Source organism: Corapipo altera, unplaced genomic scaffold (assembly GCF_003945725.1).
Source record: "Corapipo altera isolate COAL_440 unplaced genomic scaffold, ASM394572v1 62, whole genome shotgun sequence".
NCBI lineage: Eukaryota > Metazoa > Chordata > Aves > Passeriformes > Pipridae > Corapipo > Corapipo altera.
Genome location: NW_020884894.1, coordinates 6,459,248 through 6,473,080, shown reverse-complemented (window position 1 = coordinate 6,473,080; position 13,833 = coordinate 6,459,248). Strand labels below are relative to the sequence as shown.

General features: G+C 43.9%; 1 long non-coding RNA gene across 1 annotated transcript; it reads left to right on the top strand.

Annotated features, from left to right (window-relative positions):
* Window positions 1–6,084: 6,084 nt before the first annotated feature.
* Window positions 6,085–13,188, top strand: LOC113948911. Its single transcript, XR_003528272.1, has 5 exons — window positions 6,085–6,207; window positions 6,740–6,822; window positions 8,719–9,031; window positions 12,416–12,533; window positions 13,141–13,188. It is a non-coding gene; the product is annotated as an uncharacterized LOC113948911 (long non-coding RNA).
* The last annotated feature ends 645 nt before the right edge of the window (window positions 13,189–13,833 follow it).

Below are 13,833 nucleotides of genomic sequence, written 5' to 3'. Positions count from 1 at the left end.
GTTCTGACTCAGCTGTTCTGACTCAGCTGTTCTGACTCAGCTGTTCTGACTCAGCTGTTCGCATCTCATCACACCCGTGCAGCGTTGTATCTTTTCGTCTCGTGTTTTTGTTTCTCTAGGGGCATTCAGCAATGACAAACTGTTCTAACTTCCAATTTACAAGAGGTGTGCTACACAGAACGGCGGTGGCTCAAGGGACAGCAGGTGTAGGGATCTCAGCCTGGCCCTGGATGGCATTTTTAGGGTGTGAGGCATCTACTGTGGCGGGTGTGAGGACGTGTGTGGCCGAGCAGACTCGGAAGTGAGCGATTGTCCAGGCGCTGGACACTTTGAAACTGGTTTAAAAGTTGCGTTGTCTGGGGAGAGGATGGGCTTTGAGAGAGGTTTTGTGTGGTTTCTGTACAAAAGAAGAGCTAATTTGGTCTTTTCCCAATGAGGGGGCATGCACCAGCTCTGCTGTGTAAGGTTGCTGGAGCATCACATTGAGTGATGGTGTCACGTTTGGGGAGAGGACATTCTTGGCAGCCAGACATCGAGGTTTTTGGGGACTGGAGTGGGGTGTAAAATGGTGGCAGAGAACCTCACTGCAGAAAACGAGGCCACCAGGTAATCAAAAAAGCAGGTTTAGTGTTTGCTGGTCAAACACTCACAGGTATTTTGCAAGCCTGGCAACTTATGAGAAGTCAGTGAATTGGGGCTCCTGTGCTGGCACATCTCATCCTATATTCCATGCCATTTCAAGTACAGTTAAATGCAGTGTATTGTTTTATACAGCAGTGCTGGTTGTTTTATCTGTAGTAGTTATATAGTGATAAGATTAATCTTATTTCTGCTAGGAATGGTTGCATCCATAGGAAGCATGTTCACTTTCCCTTTGTGAAACTCCTTGTGGTGTGTGCAGTTCTGAGACTTCAAAGTTATGGCATAAATTGAGGTAGATTAATTTTTCCTGTCCAATTTGTGAAGCCAACAGATCCCCACTGCCAGTGTAAATGCTGTCCCTGGGAGCATTGGATATCCAGGATGGTAGGTTTTGCAAAACCCATAGGTGTTGTAACTACGTTATTTTGTATTTTGATAATTACGTCTTGACCTGCACCCAAATGCGTTTCAATGCCAGGAAAAGGGCCTGCCATGACCTGCTCTTTTAAGGCTGAAGAGTATTCTTTGCTTTATGTTGGAAATGAATTTTTAGAGTTGGTCTCAACACAAATCTGGTGGTGTTTTGGTGTACACACATAACTTCATTAGTCATGAGAAGACAATGTCAGTGGTAGTTCTTCCATTCTTGTAAATGCAGAGTCTTCTTCTATGAAATAACTGCATGATAATATTATGTAACAAAGGAGGAAATATTTCTCTCTGTTTGGCAGATGACTCATAGCTGCTCTTATGTTCTATGTTTGGTTTAATCCAGACAGATATAAGAGCCATCTCTTCAAGCTATTTCAAAACACAGTCCAAAAACATTTATATGATTAAGCACTTCTTTAATTCTGTAAACACCATGAAATCAGCAAGGAAATGACATTTAAATGGCATTTATCACTCAGTTTGTCTCACCATTGGGGATTATTTCTCTGTAAAATCTGAATTTGGAAAGAGACCTTTTGCAAAACATGAAATTGGAGCTTCTTTGCATCGTCTCCAGAAGCACTGCACAGAAAACCTACCTTTGGGGTGGATAGAGAGAAGTGACTGTTTGTGTCGTCTTTTTTTATGTAGTATCGTCCTCCAAGATGTACAGTATTCACTTTAGATAGCAAAACTGTATTTTTTTTCTTACTAGGTAAATTGATGTTAAAAACAGCTGGAACGTATCTTAGAAAAGCTGCTGGTTGGAAGCATTTGAGATGTTGGCAGTGAGATAAAGCTTCCCTGTCTCTGCCCACTGTGAATAATTGGGATATACATGGTCTGGTTCAAGCCCATCCAATGAATCTGGGACCATCACAGGCCAAATGGCAGCCACAGGGCTATTAAATTGAATTGGAAAGAGTAAGAGATGCAATCAGGTTCATGGGGACTGCAAGAGCACATAAAACACCTTGTAGGATCCCACCTCTGTGATAATCACGGATGGAGAGTGATGGAAAGAAACGTGAGGGCTCTTGGAGTAAAGCCCAGGGGATTATTGTGAGCACATAAAAATCCAAACAGCTTGGGATATACCTACCTGATGGAAAGGGGACAAGGGGAGGGTTATTATTCCAACAGAAATATCCTAAAATGCTTAATTCAAGTAACAATTGCGTATTTTTATCTTCAGCCAACTGGTTTGGATTTTTAGAAACCGATGTTAATTTAAGTCTGTATCTGTTTATTTTTATATTTGTTGTACAAAAGAGAAATTGTGACTTTACTACACAAATATTATTCGAGGGCCTGGGTGCTATTCATTTAAACATACCTCCACCAGAATTAGGTGTGATCAGGTCCTCCGAGGCAGTCATGATATATCAATTACTTGCAATCATGTGTGCTAGCTATTCATAAACAGGTGGGACAGTACCAGTTTGTAGCCAGATATTTACTGATTTTATTTCTGATACCAAAACATTTCTCAGCCTAATATATTTCAGTGCAGCTTAAAGATGCATCACGTCTTTATCTCACCAGGTTCCTCCTTAGCCCCCAGCTCAGCAGGTTTGTGGGCACGTGCCAACTTGAAGCACCCAGGTTGGATCTTGAAGCAAAGCCGAGGCTGCCTGGTTGTACTTTGCCAATACATTGATTTTTTGAAGCCAAGATGTTGTTGCAGAACATCTGGCTCAGCCAAACCTCTAGAAAACACAAAACCAGGGCGAAAGCTGAAACCATGGCTGGTGAGCTGGGGGGTCTGTTGGCTCCATTAATTTCTCCATTTTAAGACACTCAGCCAACAGCTGATTGAGGAGGCTCCAGTTGGTCAGTTGTGCAGTCTAAGTATTTAGGGCCAGTTCATAGAGTTGCTTTTTTTTTTTTCTATGAAAAATGATGTATTTTACTTCCTATGTATAAAAATTACTTGTAAATTTTCGAGTGCCTTTGCATGTTTTCCAAGGGGTTGTGTGGTTGTTTATAAACTAGATTTTTTTTCTAAATACAGAATTGTAAAATATCTTCCCCCCCCCTTCCATTTTATTTTGATTTCTGAATTATTTGTGAAATAAAACCTTCCCAGAATGAATGCTTCCCTTGTCTTTAATGCTCAGCCAGAGCTGGGTTTGTGTTTAGAAGAGCTATTTGGGATTACTTCTGGGGACTAGGGTATTCCTTGGAGACCCCAAACGAGATTGGGTTGTGCAGAGTCTGTTCCACAAACAAATAAATTAAGCTACCCAATGCCCAAGCATTAAAAGTCAGCCTTTACCCCATCAAAAATAATATGTATCCTTTAGTGAACCATCCTTAGAGTAAGGGAAAATCACTGTCTTTAAATCCCTGCAACATAGGGGCTGAAGTAAACTAAAAAATCCACTAGTTGGAATAAGCGCTTAATGAACTAATGCTGCAAAATACAACTGAGGTGAAGTCGTCCCCACCTGAGCAGGCTGTTGTTAAATATAGCCTTTCTTTTTTTTGGAAGGAAAAGTAGAAAGATTTTTTAATTCCCCTTGAAGTTTTCTCCAGGCTCCTACTCTCCGACAGCACCACAAATCCAACCAAGTTGTTCCCTGGTAATTCAACACCACCTTGGTTAAAGGAGGTTCATAATTCAGCCTCCAGGCAATGAGCACCATGTGGATTTGGACCAAAAATGTGGGCTGAGCCATGGGAGGGGGTCCTGACTGACAAGAAGGCCATGGAATTTTCTGTTTTCCATTACATATGCCACAAGATCAACATAAAACCCGGAGGTGTTTGCATTACTCCGAGGCTTGCCTAATGCAGTTATGGTTGAACAGTGTTTACCTGTAAAATCTAACCAAGCACTGACAAGATAACACCATTATTGCACTGCCAGTGATTCCTACAGGAGGAAAATGTCATGGCTGGTGCACTCCCTGCAGTTCCAAACTGTGCATTTGAACTTTTTAATGCCCAGTTTGTCCTTGCTCTCACCCGCTCTCCCTTCTGCAAAAATATCTCCTTTGCTGAAAATGTCTGGGGAAACTTTCATGAGCAGAACTTAAAAGTAAGCAGAAAAGAGAATTCAGGGTAATGGTCATTGTGAGGTTTTTTAGACCTATTAATTGCAACAGTTGTTTGATTTCCTAACTGTTGGTGCTACAAAACAATGCAACCTGGAGGTTGGAAATAGCTGATTTTAAGATCTCTTCCAACAAAAACCATCCTATGATTCCACGAATATTGTGGCAAAAATTAGGTCTCGGTTGGCCTAGAGATCAAAGCAGCATAACGCCCCAAATTTAAGGCTGAAGCTAAGCCCATCCCCTTGGGTCAGCTTCAAATCCTTTGACACTGTCTCTGGTTTTACTAATGGTTGTCTCCTCCTGCTCCAGCCATGTGCTTTATCCTGTGCTCATCCACCAGAGAATGGTGTTGTCACGAGTGCTGTGTGAGAGCAATGTGGCAGCCAAAGCTGGGTGTTCTTTCTGCACAGCAGGGATGAAACCCAGGTAAGTGAAGGCTGAGGGCAAAACACAAAGAAGCAGGAGAAAAATGGAATTTTTTTTCCTCTGCTGGGGGTGGGATTGAGATTCGTGCTTTAGTGGAGAGGGCATAAAAACTGGAAGTTTGAATGAAAGTAGAGGGGAAGGGAAAGAGAAAACTATGTGGACTTCAGTGAAGGTGACCTGTTTTCCCACACTGATAATCCTCTGGGATCATGGAGAAGCTGGGCTCTCCCAGCTTGCTGTTTCAGGGAGAAATGTCTTGTTGCTGGTTGTTTTGCCTTCTGCTGCCTGCTCCTCACCCCGTGCTGAGCTCATCAGAGGCTATGTATAGCATGGGCATACCTTGGGGTGGGTGTCCTTCCAAAAACCCACAGTCATTTATAGGATGTGCCCGGGCAATGTTTTCAAAGCCATTTTGCAAACGACAGGGTTGGCTCTCATTTATACTAAGGACCTACTTTAGGGCACTTAGGAGACATTTATGCCACTTCAGGGTGTGGATAGAGCAGTGTAAAGAAGCCTCAGTGTAAATAGAAACCACCCTTATATCTTGTTGACTCTGGTTAAAATAGGGTTACCGAGTTAAGTCAACAGACAAGGTTTGCCTTGTGCAGCTCCCTCTGCTCCTCACCCTCCGCGCCATGTGAGCAGGACAGGGTTACCCACAGTGTCCCTCATCAGCCACTGCACAGCCCAGCACCTCGCAGGGATACTGAGTGTCAAATCGAATACAAGGATATTTATAGCGGCTGAAGAGCCAGGAGGCTCAGGTGGAATGTGAGGACTGAGAGCAGAAGGGAGCACAGGCTTTCAAAACAAATTCGCAGCTTTAGAATATCTTCCAAGTGCTGCTTCTCTCAGGTTTGGGACTCCTCTAGTTTAGAGCCTATGTGTGACCATGACCCCAGGAGAGGACCTGCCAACACGTGCACTGTCCTGAGAAGTGCTTGGCACTGATATTCTCAAGTTTTTATTTCAGTAGCTGCTTCAAGGCTTGTTTCTGCACATCTATCTTTTGCACTTGTGGAAGCTAAGAAAATACCATCTATGAACTAAGCCAAGGGGCCAGAGGACAAGTTTGTCAGAAACAAATATCAGAAGCAGCCTAATTTCCTTCTCCACCAGCTTAACAGGCTTTGTAAGTTGGGGGAAAAAATAATAAACCCCAATACAGATTGACTGTAAGAAGGTTTTTATACCATCTCTTTTGACATGCTTTAATCAAAACCTGATTTATGTGAATGCAGGGGGGCTCCAAAACTGCATCAGTACCTGTGCTGGAAGAAACAATTTGCAGAAATAAGCTGGCACTTGGAAGGGAAGAATACAAGGAATAATAAAAGATGGAGACAAATCAAAAAGGAGTAACTCAGCCCAACTGAGATTAAAAAGAGTCAAAAGCACCATGTTGTGGGCAAGGAGATAAATGTCATATGAGATGTGCAAAGAGGGACAGGGTCTAAAGGCAGGTGAGAAGTATTTCAGCTTTGCTTTGTGCTGCTCAGGTCTCCGGTGCAGCGTGGTGATGTCTGGGTTTGTACATCACTGCCTGAAAACCAGCTGTGGGAAGTCCAGGAGGAAGCAAAGAGAGACCTGAGAGCTCAAACAACCCTCAAGAAAGGAGGAAAGATCGCTGAGGATGACAAAAGTGAGGAAGTGGATGCTTGAAGTGTGTAAAGGTACAGTAAGGGGAGAGAAGGTATTTGTTCTTCCTGCCCAAAAGACCACCACTGAGAAGGGATGGGCTTAAAATGTAGTAGGAAACATTGAGACTGGCCATTAGTAAAGGCTCTGACTGGAACAGATTATCTGTATGGTTTTTTCGGGCCACCATTCAAGGTTTTTAAGAATATACTGGATGGCAGCTGCTAAAATTAGAGCCTGTTTTTGGTGGAGGATGGGCTAGAAAATGACTTGATGGCCCTCCCAGTCATTATTTCTATAATTTTTAAGGCTAAAGGAAACATGACATTATATGGGAAGGGTTATCATCTGCTTGGACCAGGCATGGCCTGGCATTGTCCCACGAGTGATACAGAGATGACCTTGTACAAGTGGCCCAGGTAAAGGTGTGCAGCATCATGCCAGTATGGATTGAGATGATAAAAACTAGTTACTGTTCTCTTAACTCTTTGTTGTTCAGGTTTTTGGGGTTTGTTTGGTTCTTTTTCGCCCTGTAGGGTTTTTGGTAGACAAATGAGTCCTGTGGGGGATCCTGAGGTGTGTTTGCAGATGGACTTGTGGACCTTCTGCCGTGTCTGAGGTAAAATACTGGGGAAAACCCTACAAAAATGCTGCTCTGAAATGCTGGCAAGGGGTGATTTAGGGCACCCCTGTAGGGATGTCACTGAGCAGAGTAACCCAAACTGAGTGCTGGCTGCTGGGGAGCAGCACATTCTGCAGAAATGCAGAGGAGGCATTTCAGTGCCAGGCATGTAGCACCATCTGAGGACAGGTTTTTGGTGGGAAGATGGAGACCATGGAAAGTTTCTCATCTGCAGAGTCATGAAACAATCTCAGGCGTCTGAGGGCAGCAGGCCAGCTCAGCAGGCTGTGTGAGCCTTTCCAAACACACGAGTGAAGTCGAGCTGTCCTAAACCCTTACAGCAAACCAGATGCATGGAGCTGAGTAGCCTAGTGCTGGACAATGCTTTCCTTGGGAACAGCTCCACTATCAGACAACAATGGTGTCTGTAACTCCAGAGCACTAAAATGGACTTTGTTTGGACACTGACCATTTTAACAAGAGCAATAAAGTTATGAAAACACCCAAGTTTTCATGAGCTCCAAAGTCTCTAGTCTAGACCAAGAAAAGGACTTTAAAAGCCAACTCTGCTTGATCTTGTGGACAGCTCTGGATGCAGTTCCAGAAAATACTTGTGATCCAATTTTAAGGAGAGTTACTGGAAAAATGGTCAAGCACTGGGCCCTTGGCTTTGTGCATGGGATGACACAACGGGGGGCTCAGTGTGGAGGGGGTCCCTGACGCCCCCGACTGTCCCTCACTGACGCAAGAGAAAGTTGTGTGAGGTCTCTACTCTTCTCTTATATAATCCGTGACTTCAGATAAAATTAATGCCAAGTACCCAAAAAAGGGATTGTGTGTGTTCTCTTCCCGTAATCTGAACACAGCGTTCAACTGTGACAGTTTTGCCAGTAAAAGAGACGTTTTTCCTTTGCCATGAGATCCAGATTTAAAATTAGCTGTGTCTCAGCAGAGCCATCAGCAGCGATCCCTGAGAACCTCAGTGCTCAGTGTTGGAGGTTCAGGGCCATAAAGGAGCCCAGCAGCCCAGGTTAAACAGTGACCAGCAAAGTTTGTTCAGGGAGGGCTCCCTGGCTGTTAACAACAGGAGCCTCCGTTAGCTCCTGCATCGAGAAAACCAGTCAAACTTTATAAAAATACTTCCCAAAGTAAATATTAGTGAGTCACAGATGCTAAATATTAATAACTCATACACTGGGAACAGAAATATTAGCAGGATCTGTAAGGGAGGTCTTTTTTATGTGCAATATTACAGAACTGGGTATGTGTTCCTCTCTCTCTCTCTCTCTTTTTTTTTTTTTTTTGGCCTGGTGTGTGCCAGCCTTTCCCATCTGAGGCACAGGTTTGGAGCTGCTCCGAGGTATCGGGTCAGTGAAGTTGGTTGGTGTCCAAGTCCCACGAGGGGAGCAACTGGCCTGGAAGGGACCCAAGCAGGGAGGGTGTTTGAGCAGCACTCCTCATCCAAGGGTCAGCAGTGGTGGGGCACTTCTGGGGAACTGGAGGGTTTCACTCCATAATTGTAAATTACAGATAAATGAGGGGCTTTTTTTCACTGCCAGTCTGACCTTTTGGGAAAAAAAAAAAATCAACCCCAAACCTACCACGTTCATGCAAAGTATATGGAACCACCCAAACCCCCAGAGCACTTTTGTTGCATTAAGGAGTAAAGAGGAGTGAAAGCCACCCCTCGTTTTTCTAGTGAGGCAGCTTTAAGTAAAAAGTGGCTTTGTTGATCAAAATGTAAAAAAAATTTAAAAAAATATGCAGAGTTTTTAAAAGTGAAATTGCAGTTATTTCAGTAATTTCTTTTCTTGTTTGAAAGCCTGGCTTCTTAAAAGTTTGTTGGCTCTGAAAAGCAGTCATGAAAAATTTTAATTGATTTTTTTTTTTTAGTTTCCCATGGTGTATCACTGGCGTTTGCTGGCTCATGTGGAGACTGAGATGCTGTCTGGACAAAGAGAGGAGCAATTTTTTATGTTGAAATTGAAATGGAGTGTCAACTGAAGAAAACTGAGAGGTTCCAGGCAGAACTGCAGCCCAGAACTGCAGGAGAAAGGCTTTTATTGAGGAATGGAGCAAAATAGGGAGTGAAGAGCAAGGGGCATGGCAAGGACTCAAGCTGGAGTCTAATACTTTATTTTTATCAAAGCTGGGGGTAGTTTTGCCTTTCACTTCGAACAAAAGCCAGTCCCCAAAATCCAGAGGGGTGAGTGGAAGTCAGGATGTGAGGGGACCCTGATGCTTTGAACCCCCATAAACATTTTTCCCTATTCCTCCCCCCCAAAAAAGTATGAGAGACTGTATGAGAGACAGTTACATCATCAGTCCCTAATTTCACGGCTCTGTGTCCTGGCTTTGCAGCCCCTCCTGCCAAGGCTGGTCCAGTGCAGCAGTGGGGAGCCTGCTGCCACTTAGGTGGTCCCAAATTGCTTCTTGCTTCTTGTTCCTCGGCTTCTTTGCCAAGTTTGGAAGGACTCTGTGAGGGCTTTTAGCTCTGAGCAGTGGGTTCACTAATTAGCACATATATTGCCTTCAAGGTCTGCACCTCTTGGCTGCAGTTTTTGGGTCCCACGTGACAGTGCAGGTGGAGGTTTCTCTCTGGGAATGAGGAATGGATGTTCCTCTTCTCATTGTGCTTTTTGACCATGGAATTGATCCAATGCAAAGAGAGAAGAGACACTGTGGTTCTAGGGAAAATACTTCCTGCTGAGCTGAGAGCTGTATTGGCACAGAGATGATGGCAAGTACACACGGAGCCAGTTTTCTTTCCTTATAGCCTGAGGGTCTCAGGGATGTGGGACATAAGTCCATGCCTTTCAAACATGCTCCAGACAGTGTCTCATGTGATGCTGACATTGTCCAAAATTGCTGAGGGCAATTTCTCCCTTCCCCTGCAAGGAAGAATATCACTATCAGCTCTGCCTTCTTTCAGGGAAACCATCTTCTGTGAGATAGCAGATCTTGATAATCTTCCAGCTAAATGCACGTCAAGGAGACAAGAAAATTATTAGAAGAGGAAGCAAAAATGAATCACTGACTCATTTTTAATGAGTGTACTGAAAATTACTGTAGATTTCAACATCTGTTTTGACTGGGACAGGAAGGCAGCCTTGCAAATGGTGCAAAGATACAGATCCCCTTTCAAAAAGAAAGGCTCCACAACCCCTGTCAGGGTCTCCTTTGTGGAACCATAAAATGTGTCTGCTGGGGGTTTGCATGTGAAACATAGTTCTGTATAAAAGAAAGGCTCTTAGGAAGACAGGAAAATGCAGATTTTCTGGAGTGGTGGCATCTTGGTGGTGAGCATGTCTTTACAGGACAAATGATCTCCACCAGGGGAGAAGCAGGAAAGGAGATGGCATCTAACCATGCCTCTGCCTGTCCGTGGCTGTGCTGCTCCTGCTGGCATTAAGAAAAAGGTTGTAGCTGTTCACAGGGCTTTGGGAAGGGGATGTTACACTGGCTCGCCAATTTTCTAATTAAAGGTCATGATGGTCCTCATGATTTGTTGGAGGATATTTCATGGCAAGAAAATGAGGCAATCAGATGCCACAGGAAGCCCAAAGATGTGAATCACAGCTAAGTCCTGCTCTGCAAACTGCACTGCTGATTCACATATCCGTGAGGCACCGCTTGGTAATAGCCAATTACTAAATTGAAACTATCCTGGTGCTCACTTCCTCGCTCATTTTACTGAGATCTGCTTCAGGCCCCTTGTTAAAATAGCTGCAGAGTGTTGGCGGGCTGATGTGGAGCAATGTGTGGGCAGTGTGTCATTTGGAATTTGGATGGAGTGCCTTGCACAGACCCCTCTGGGCACTGCAGTACCTCTTGCTGGATGTAATCACCCCTCGTTAAGCCTGATTAGTCTGCTGGCAGTCAGCTGAGTCAGGGGGTGATGAGACGGTGCCACACCTTATGCTGCAACCTCATCCCACCATGCAACATGAACTTTTTGTGTCTTAACCTGTTTTATGGCAGGAGCAGGATTTACAGGGCAGGAACGGCAGAATTGAGGTGCTGTGAGATGTGACCTGTGATGCACAGCGAAAGCAAGAAGGACATTTCCAAGTAAGTCGTGACTTCAGGGAACAGGATATGACCGTGATGGAGCTGATGGTTGGTTGCATCCTCATAAATGTTCAGTTGCTCTTCTGCCTCACATCAGCTGAGAGTTTTCCACAAATTCATCATTGTAACAGGAATTAGAGTTAGTGCTTTAGGGGCATGGGTATAGTTTGCTTTGTACTGGATAGGTAATAACATGTTAAGAGGGAAAGAAACAAACTTTCTATAAAGAGAGACCATTTTTTGATGAAATATGTATGAGAAAAGCAAGAAAGCCTCAAGAGAACATGACAAGTTCTTGACTGTATCAGGAGCAGACTTGGAGGTCTTCACGATGTGCCACGGAAAATGGGCCAGGAGGTGAAATCAGGCACCAAGAAATACCTGTCAGCAGGAGCCTGCAGTGCTCTGGGTCACTCAGCTGGGGATTCTGGACAGGAGGGCTAGGAAGCAGAAAGGTTGCTGTCTCCTTACTAATGAAGCCGATTATTCCCTTCCAGAAGTAGGAAAGGCAGATGTGAAACATCTTTCCAATAACGTCAAAGATGTTATTGCATTGTTTGTGGTCCTGTTTGGGTGATTCAGGATTTCCAGTGTTTGTGCCTCATCACAATAAAAGAAGGAGGTGCTCACATCCTTGTGCACCCAGAGGAACCAATCTGAACCCTGAGCTTTTAGAACCAAAGAAATCAGATCCATGTGCTGAGAGACAGAAAAGGCAGCCACGTTTTGAAGCTTACTAGATTTTCCTTCATTGTGCTTTTACTCTTGTTGGATCCCTGTACAAAGCCTGACTCATGGCTTTGGGAAGGAGAGCAGTAAGCGTTGCCTGCTCAGAAAGCCAACTGCTTTCAGTTCCCCCAAACCACCATGCTGGACTCTCAAGTTCCTTGTCTGGATGATTTCCAACTAAAAATTCCCATTTGTAGTCATCAAAGAATACAAAGAACAAATGGTTCCATATTGCACATTTCAGTCTGCCAGTCTTGTACTCTCCTTTATCTTGTCCTCTTTGGCACAATGCCCATTTGCCTCAATCTATTTTTTGGAATGAACATAAGATTGCCTGGCATGTCCCCAAAAAAACTTGTTAACTCAGGATACCCTTTAGATCACAGAATGAGTAAACATAACTCTGTGCTGGCCTTTATGAATTATTTGCCCTGAGAAAGCAACTGGAATTTTGTCCATGGACAGCAGAGCTTGCAGTATTTCTTTGTACAGCCCAGAACAGAGATGCCCAGGTCATTTGGAGAGCTTTGGTCCCCACTTTAGCAACGTTGGTCTAAGGCGGGGCTGTTTTCTGATCAAACCTTTTTTGGTGGGAAAGTTGAACTTCTGACATCTGAATTTTGTGGCATTTTAAGTTGGGAGTTGACTTTTTCTCTGGAAAAATGTAGTCCTCTCATGGGAAAGTGAGAGCATGGCCAATCTAAATAGTAAAGAAAGTCACATATTGCTTGAAACACTTCTGTGCTCGGGGATGTGGGCAGTTACTCTGTGTTGCTCTTTTGCTTTACAGAAAACCCGCCCAACCTGCCCTGTAGGTGTGTCACCCTACATTACATGGTGCTGACATTACATGGTATGGATTTGGACAGCAGGAAAGACAGGTCTTGAATTATGCCCTGAACATTGAGGTATTTCTGATTTTAGAAGTATGTCCGTACAGACACAATTCCTCTGCCTCATGGCAAATCTTTTAATCTGTTTTGATGTCTTGGAGAATCTGTATAGCTGATCCCAGGTAACTGGGAAATACAATTTGTAATCCTACTTCGACTTAGGCAAAAGAATGAGAATCTTAAGGAAAGTCTCATCCCAGAAATTTCTTTTTCCCTAATGAAATCAAACTGATGTTCTGCGTTGGGTTTGCAGCACTGGAGCACATGGCTTAGACTGTGTTCTTGCCTGTGAGTTATCCATGAGACTGAAACTGTAAATGACTTTTCCAGGGTGTGAATGGGACACTCAGTTTTTCACAGCAAACCCTCACCAGCAGTACCCCAGGGGATGCAAATTGGCACAACTTTGCTGCTGCTGCACCTACTTCACGTCTTGGCTGCGGGTGTTTGCAGACTAAAAACCCCCACGCTGTTGATATTAACAGAGTGAGATGTGGAAAGCCAACCAAGCTCAACCCACCCCCAAATCTCATCCCTGACCAAGGTTCAGAGCAGGACTTGGTGGGGCTTGCAGGCCTCAGCTGTGAATTGTGACATTGCTGATGGAGGTTTCCTGTTAGAGCTGGAAAAACTACCTGGATTCGGGCAGAGCTGCCCTCTCCCAGAGAATCACATGGGCCTGGAAACAGAAATGAATTTCACATGGCACTTCTGCTTGCTCCTCTGAGCTCCATGGTGTATCAAGAGGTTGGTGTCAGCAAATGCATCACTTTCCACTTACTACAGTGTTATTTCTAGACCCTTGCCTGGTTTACAAAGAACAGAAATCTGATCAAATGGTTGGATGAAGCACAGGATAAACCCAGCTGTTCTACAGATGTGAAATGGTAGAAAGCTTTTTGGTTCTGTCCCTTTTCAAAACCAACCAGCTCCACTTCTTCAGCCTGCAGCCTCTTGAGCACTGTCACAGCCTCTCCACCTCAGTGGAAAGAGCAAAATATCCTCTCCACTCTTTCATGGTTGGAAACCCATCTGCAAGAGACCTGGCACACAAATATATTTTTCATAGTCTCAGGGCTCTCTGTGAGTAAAATGATGTGAGTAAAGCAATTATGGTGATCACAATAGTTGTAAATAAAATGAGAAATGATGTTTAATAAGAACAATTTAACAGTGAACTTGGCTTAGCTGTTATTAATCTCTTTGCTCAAGCTGAATTTCTATGAAGAAGATGTCAAATAACTTCAAGATTTTTCTACATGCATTTGTCCATTTGATGAACTCAACTTTTCCCTTGGCATTCAGGTTTCTTCAC